The sequence below is a fragment of the Lycium ferocissimum genome, unplaced genomic scaffold (assembly GCF_029784015.1).
Source record: "Lycium ferocissimum isolate CSIRO_LF1 unplaced genomic scaffold, AGI_CSIRO_Lferr_CH_V1 ctg3515, whole genome shotgun sequence".
In the NCBI taxonomy this organism is placed as follows: domain Eukaryota; kingdom Viridiplantae; phylum Streptophyta; class Magnoliopsida; order Solanales; family Solanaceae; genus Lycium; species Lycium ferocissimum.
This window is the reverse complement of record NW_026725425.1, coordinates 28,741-36,265: the sequence shown is the minus strand read 5'-3', so window position 1 is coordinate 36,265 and position 7,525 is coordinate 28,741. Positions and strand designations below refer to the sequence as shown.

General features: G+C 35.0%; 1 long non-coding RNA gene across 2 annotated transcripts; it reads right to left on the bottom strand.

Moving 5' to 3' along the window:
* Positions 1-257: 257 nt before the first annotated feature.
* Positions 258-1,778, bottom strand: LOC132044099 (uncharacterized). Of its 2 annotated transcripts, none has more exons than XR_009412029.1 (5): positions 1,561-1,778; positions 1,184-1,484; positions 934-1,093; positions 727-850; positions 258-510 (listed from the first exon to the last, which is right to left on the bottom strand). It is a non-coding gene; the product is annotated as an uncharacterized LOC132044099 (long non-coding RNA). The 2 variants fall into 2 exon arrangements; XR_009412028.1 differs by lacking the exon at positions 258-510 and adding an exon at positions 524-646.
* Positions 1,779-7,525: the final 5,747 nt, after the last annotated feature.

The window sequence follows — 7,525 nt, the reverse complement described above, 5'->3', positions numbered from 1 at the left end:
GTGTGTGTGTGTGTGTGTGTGTGTGTATAGGTAAATGAGAAAGGGAGAACACAAATGACAGAAAGTTGGTGGCTTAGATGCCGAAGGTTGGCTTAATTCTGAGCATTAAAAGTACATTTTCTTAGAAAGAGACCCCAGTAACTTGATATCTGATCTAATTAGCAGTTTTGAATGAGTAATGTTTAAGTTGTAGCTGTAGAAAACATATGCTTCAAAAATAATTTTTTTTATATCACATAAAGGATAGTCAAATTGTAGAAAGCACTCTACATAGTTTACTGGCCTTTACTTTTTCTTAGTTGGAGTGACTGGTTTGATACCCTCCCTTTTGCTAGAAGATGTAGTTTTTTTGGTTGGAGTTGCTCGTTCAGTCTGTTGTCTCTTTCTAGATGAGGTAGTTCCAACGGTTAGTTTTTTTTATTCTTCTTCTTATGATACCTTGTCAAGTTCTCTTTTACTGCTTTCTCCGGTATTTGTAGAAGTTGATACTACTGGCAATTGGAGAGTATCCTGTTTCTCAGCAAATGACAAAATGAACAGTTTTTTGGTGTTTCATCGAATTCCTAGAAAAAGATTTCTTCGGTTGTACTTTAAACACTTTGTCAGCAAGATGTTGTTGAATATCCGGAAGGGGCAGTGATTCGTTCTGCAATTAAAAAGGAGCTCTTTAAGTCTAACATATCAGTTGAAGTGAAGAATCTCAATTGAATTCTAATTGATTTGCACCTTTATGTTAATTGTTTCATAGATTTGTTCAGTTTTCATTGAAAGAAGATTCTCTCCAGGTTCACCTACTAATGTTGCAATTGTCGATCCACTTCCATCTGCAATTTGGACTTGAAAGCGGCACCTGTTATATAATATTATTATATGTTATTTTACATTCATAAATTATTTGAGAAAGTAAATTTGGATTATGAAACGCTTGGTTACTTGGGTGTTAACATCGCTTGCTGATCACAGTTTGCACAGTCAATAGCCTTTATTATTTTGGTCCTAACAAAGTTCTTGCATTTTGAACACATTAACTCATAAAACAACTGCTCATCATCCAAAAGAACAATAATTTACCTTCAACGTGAAAAGATTTCATCTATTCAAAAAAGAGAAGCACATAAGATTAGTTGTGTTGCTGGTAATAGTATTGAATCTAAATATATAGTAACATTTGTTTGATATATACCGCAGGTTGTGCTTGGATATTTCCTATAGGTATAGCTTCATCATTTAGTGATATAGGAATTGGCGATGAAGCTGTTTCTGGAGAACTTCTTTGCGTATATGTGCTGAACATTTCTTCATTCTCTTTTGCCCTGTAAATGAACATAGTTATATTATTTTGGGTCATATACACAATTAGATTTTTGTATAGAACTGTACCATTTGTCACATATTTATCTCATAACAGTTCATTAATTCTGCAGCCTGTGGATAGGATGGATTTATCAATATTACAAAATTGTATCTTGTTGTCAAGGATGTCCCTGTGTTGTACATCCTATAAGTGAAAACAATTAATGTTTTTAATATACAAAGCAAAAATTAAAATCTAGTTTATACCAGCATATGAAGACCGTGCAATTCGTTTTGCTAGGATTACTGGATGTTCTTCAATTTGTGCAGCTAGGTCGCTTCCATCAATCTCAGCAAAATCCTCCCACAAGGTAAAAATACAATGGTGCATACTGTAGAGAAGAAGTAGGGATGCCAAGTTATATCACATGGAAAACCGCATTTACAGATCACAGTTGCAAGGATGAGAGAATCAACAAAAAAGAGTATCGTTGTTACTTTGTTATCCAACAAACACAAGGATGGTATAGGCTAAGAAGTCAATAGGATTATAATCCAAACAATGTTTGTGTTGGTTCTTGGGGGCACATCTAGAAAAATCTAAATCAGCTGAGTGATAACTTAAGAAACATTTATAAATGTTAGAAAGAAACCCAATAACTATAAACTATATCTGAGCTTGTCAGCTTAAACAAGAAAAAGGTTAAAACAGAATGAAAAATACCATTCATCTAAGATGTAGAATTGGCATCTCAATTCACTAATGACAGCAGAACAAAGGAAAATGAAGACAAAAAGTAGTTTGACCTTCATGGAAAAAAATTATTCTACTAATTTACTAATCATCCTGAAGGAGCAAATCACACACCGTTCATAGATGCCTACCATACAATGCAGTTTTGTATTAGTTAGCAAGTGAAGCTGTGAATAGAACAATACTACAACAGAGCATCAAGCTATTAAATTTAAGGGTAAAAGAGAAAATCAACCAAAAAATCAGATAACTATCCTGTTGATTTAGCTAGAAATTTATAAATGGATAAATATGCCTCAATCCCAAATTAGTTTAGTTCGCCTGTATAAATACTCTATATCCATTCCCAATTCAGGATTTAGAAAGTTGATTATCTTTTTAAACTGAGTGTTAATCTACTACAACACGCCAAGTCATTAGTTGAGAAGTGAAGAACAATACTACACTAGGCCTTCAAGCTATAAACAGAAAGGCTAAGAAAGAAAAACTACCAATATTTCAAAAAAATGAAATCTTGTTCAATTAGTTGGAAATTTATTAGTCGATAACTACATCTCATTCCCAAATTAGTTGAGCCTCCTTATATAAATCCTCTATATCCAATCCCCATCCAGTGTCTTGAAAAATTGTTATCTTTTTACTAAAAAAAACTAACAAAAAATCATAAAGATGAAATCTTGTTCATTTAGTTGAAAATTCATCAATCAATAACTACCCTCAACTCCAAATTCCCTATGCGGTGTCTAAAAAATTTGATATCTTTTTACTCGAAAAAACTACCAAAAATTCATAAAGATGAAATCTTGTTCATTTAGTTGGAAATTCATCAATCAATAACTACCCTGAACCCCAAATTAGTTGGGTTTTCCTACATAAATCCTCTATATCCATTCCCTATCCGGGGTCTGGAAATTTATTACTATCTTTTTATTCGGAAAAAGTACCAAAAATTCATAAAGATGAAATCTGGGAAAATACATAAACCCCCCCCCCCCTCCCCAATATATACTTGGATTAATTATAACGCACCCAACCTTTACAGGTGACATATTACCCCCCAGCCTTATTTTTTCTGTATTTTTGTACTTTTTTCGGCTGACATGGCACAATCAAAATTTGATGCCCAGTTGCACAGTGGAGAGTGTTGCACACTCTTCTCCACATTGGTGCCACGTTAGTGCCACATCACTGCCATGTCGTCACCTTCTTCTTCTTCTTCTTCTTCTTCTTCTTCTTCATTTCAAGAAATCAATTAACCCATTTTTCCTCCATTAACACACACATATTCAATTTCATCATCAATCATAAAAAGCTTATTTTTAAGAAATCAATCAACCCATATTCTTCCTCCATTAACACACACACATTTAACCCATTTTCTTCCTCCATTAACACACACACATTCAACCCATTTTCTTCCTCCATTAACACACACATATTCAATTTCATCATCAATCATACATATCTTTTCAAGAAATCAACCAACCCATTTTCTTCCTCCATTAACACACACACATTCAACCCATTTTCTTCCTCCATTAATACACACACATTGAAGGGCAACCAGTCCATTTGAAGGGCAGTTCGTGCAATTTCTTCATTGTTTATTTTTTAAACAATGAAGGGCAATTTGTGCAACCAGTCCATTTGAAGGGCAGTTCGTGCAATTTCTTCATTGTTTATTTTGAAGAAAATGGGTTGAATGTGTGTGTTAATGGAGAAATAAAATGGGTTAAATGTGTGTTTGTTAATGGAGGAAGAATATGGGTTGGTTGATTTCTTGAAAAGATATTTATGATTGATAAAAGATATTGAATGTGTGTGTGTTAATGGAGGAAGAAAATGGGTTGAATGTGCGTTGTTAATTTTGAAGAAAATGGGTTGAATATGTGCGTGTGTGTTAATGGAGGAAGAAAATGGGTTGAATGTGTGTTGTTAATTTTGAAGAAAATGGGTTGATGGATTTCTTGAAATGAAGAAGAAGAAGAAGAAGAAGAAGAAGAAGAAGAAGAATAAGAAGAAGAAGAAGAAGGGTTTAGTGATGAAGAAGACAAAATTAATGACGGGTTTAATGGGTAATTAGAGGTTAATTAGTATAAATATAATTAATAAATGAAAAATCAAATGAAAAAAAGAAAGAAAAAGTGTCACTAACGTGGCAGTGATGTGGCACTGACGTGGCGCCAATGTGGCGGGGAGTGCGCAACACTCTCCACTGTGCAACTAGGCATCAAATTTTGATTGTGCCATGTCAGCCGAAAAAAGTACAAAAATACAAAAAAAAAAAAAAAGTCAGGGGGGTAATAGGTCGCACACGCAAAGGTTGGGTGCGTCATAATTAATCCGAGTATACGTTGGGGGGGGGGGGTTTATGTATTTTCCCGATGAAATCTTGTTCACTTAGTTGGAAATTTATCAATCAATTAACTACGTCTTAATCCCAAATTACTTGAATCTGCCTTTATAATCCTCTATTTTCATTCCCTATTTAGGTTTTAGAGAATTGACTTTTCTTTTTTACTCTAAATATCAACCTACATCATTCCTTCTCACACTTTTAACAAACTAAACAAACCTCAAAATCATATAGATACATTGATCATTTGGTTAAATTTTTAATCAATCAATAGCTACCCCTTAACGTCAAATTACTTGATTTTGCCCATATAAATTCCCCTCTGTATTCATTCCCTATTTGGGGTCTCAAAAAATTATTAATATATTTTAATTCTAATTTTTAACCTGTAACAACCCTTTCATACTTTGCATGTGCCATAAAAGAACTGATGTGCGATAACATAGCGTTTATTCATGTGCCGTAAAAGAATATGTGCCATCTCTTTACTTCAAATAAAATAAAGGTATTGCTTCCTTTATGCACTCTAAAAAGTAGGATACATTTAGCTGTTATTATCTGATATTCGCATTGCATATTGTATTCATTTTCTTACTTCTTTCTTCTTTTTTCTTTTCAACTTCCACCTCAAGTAAAGCATCTACATTCTCCACTTAGAGCTAAGAGGACAGCATTATCTCTATTCTCCAATGAGGAAAACTAAATACAGAGTAAAGTGAAGTGTCATGCCCCGAACCATGGTCTCGGCGTAACGCGACACTCGGTGCCTGACTGCATGTGATCGAGCGAATAACATGGCTTGCTGAATCATCATGAGGTATACATGAGCGGAAATATAACGTGAAATGCATGATGAGCTTTTGTAGAAAAGCATAGTAAGTCATAATATTAAACATAAGTACTTGGTTAAGTCATGAATGCGAGCAATATCATAAATGAGCCAAACCGGCTAACCAACTCTGAAAGTCTAACATGACACTTGTCTTGTCTATGAAACCTATAACATGAGTCTGAAACATGTAATATACTTGCTGGGACAAGACGCCCAGTATACCTTTAGATGCAAACCTATATAAAGAAAGACAATGTCTAAACCCCGAATGAGATGGGGGTCACCAATAAGCTGGTACGTACAGATCCTAATAAGCCGAGGCGTCATCCTGTAAATCCATACCTGCATCGTGAAATGCAGGCCCCCGGGTAATAAAAAGAGACGTCAGCACAATGAATGTACTAGTATGTAAAGCAATTGAGAGAAATAACATGGGACATGGAATAACATGCTAAGAACTGAAACTAAAAACCTAGACATGAACATGAGCATGATCATGAGTACATATATATATAACATGAGTAAAACATGGTAAGTAGGGAGAGTATTTCATAAATTGACAACATGATATCACCACGTGGGTCCGTGGAGTCTGGTGCCTCGCCGGACCAGCAGAGCCCCCATACCTTGCCAGGGTATAAGGTGTAACGTGCCTGATGGAATCCATTAAGTGTAAAATTAAGGAATCGTCCTAACTGGGCGGAGCGATCCTCGTCCTACGGTGGCTACGTAGTTTCAGGCTATATGAGCCTTCTCGGTAACTTGTGCAACTCCCAAAAACATGAACATGATATAGTTGGCTAAGAATCCCATGATTTTCGTGAAATAACTTGTAAACATGGTTTCATGAAATAACTTGTATTTAGCATGTATGTATCTTGTATCATGGCATGAGAGTAATTATGTTATATAAGTGCATGAAAACTTGTAAAACATGTAGTATATTTCTTGAAAATATCATAATAGTCATAACTTTCATGTAAGAACCCATGGGATGCAATGTATGGGTTTTCATGGGTTACGGACAGATTCTCAATAATCATAATGATGTATCAAGAACACAATGAAGAATTTATAACAATTTAATACATAATATAACACGGGGCATAGGGTTATCATGAACATGGTTAAAACCCTAGTTTTCGTGAAGCTTCATACTTTATGGAAAAAGAAGTGTGGGGAAAAACAATGATGTTCCCATACGTAGATAGAAACCCTACATACCTGGTAATGCTCCAAAACTTGAATTAAAGACTTGAACTTTGAAGAAGATTTCCAAAATCTTGAATCTTGAACCTTGAGATGGGTTTTCTTGAAAACCCTAGGTTAAGAATGATGATTTCTTGTTTAGATTACAAGGATATATATTAGAATTAACTTGGAATGATTAGAGTAGGCTTACCTTGGTGTTCTTGATGATGGGAGAGGGTAGGAGGTCGTTCTAGGGCTTAAAGGATTGCAAAATAATGATTTGGAATGATATGGACAAATATATATTGTTTGGAACATTAAATTTTCCGCCCAGCAAAATACTGGCCGTATTTTGAAAGACGGGCCATATTTTGAAAGATGGGCAGTATTTTGAAATACGGTCCGTATTCTGTTTGGACTGCACTGCGACGCTTCAAGAAATGGTCAAAACTCTTTGCACAGATGTCCGTTTGACCCCCATAATATGCCGTTGAAAAAGTATTTCAAAGCTTTATAACTTACATCGAGTAAGTTTTCCAAAATTCCAAATACGATTTAAAATACGGGCCGTATTTCAAAATACAGTTCGTATTTAACAATGATATCTCCCAATGCCAAATTCCAGAATGCTCAGTGATCTTTGGTGCCAACTTACGACTTGAAATACGGTCACTGTTCATGGGCGTAAACCCCCATCTTACAACTGAAGAGGAAACTCCAATTCCCACATTCTTTATCTGGTTTTCTAAGTCTAAAATCATGGTCAAAGCTTAGGTTAAAGGTACGGGGGTTACAATATCTCCCCCTTAGGATCATTCGTCCTCAAATGATGGGTCACAGTTAAGAATATGTTACACCTCGAAAAATTTCATGTCGTCATGTGGTGGATAGATTAACGTAGGGTGAGATAAATAAAATTCCTCTACAAGTAAGAAAGGTTACTTAATGGTTCTAATTAAGATTCCAAAGACGTTTGAAGCAAGAGAAGTAAGTTCGTTAAGAAAGGAGAAGTATACGTTGTGTTTTGGAAAAGGGCTTGCGAAGTACCGAGCTAATGACGATTTAATAATGTCATGAAGAAGAGTTATGATACCCCTTA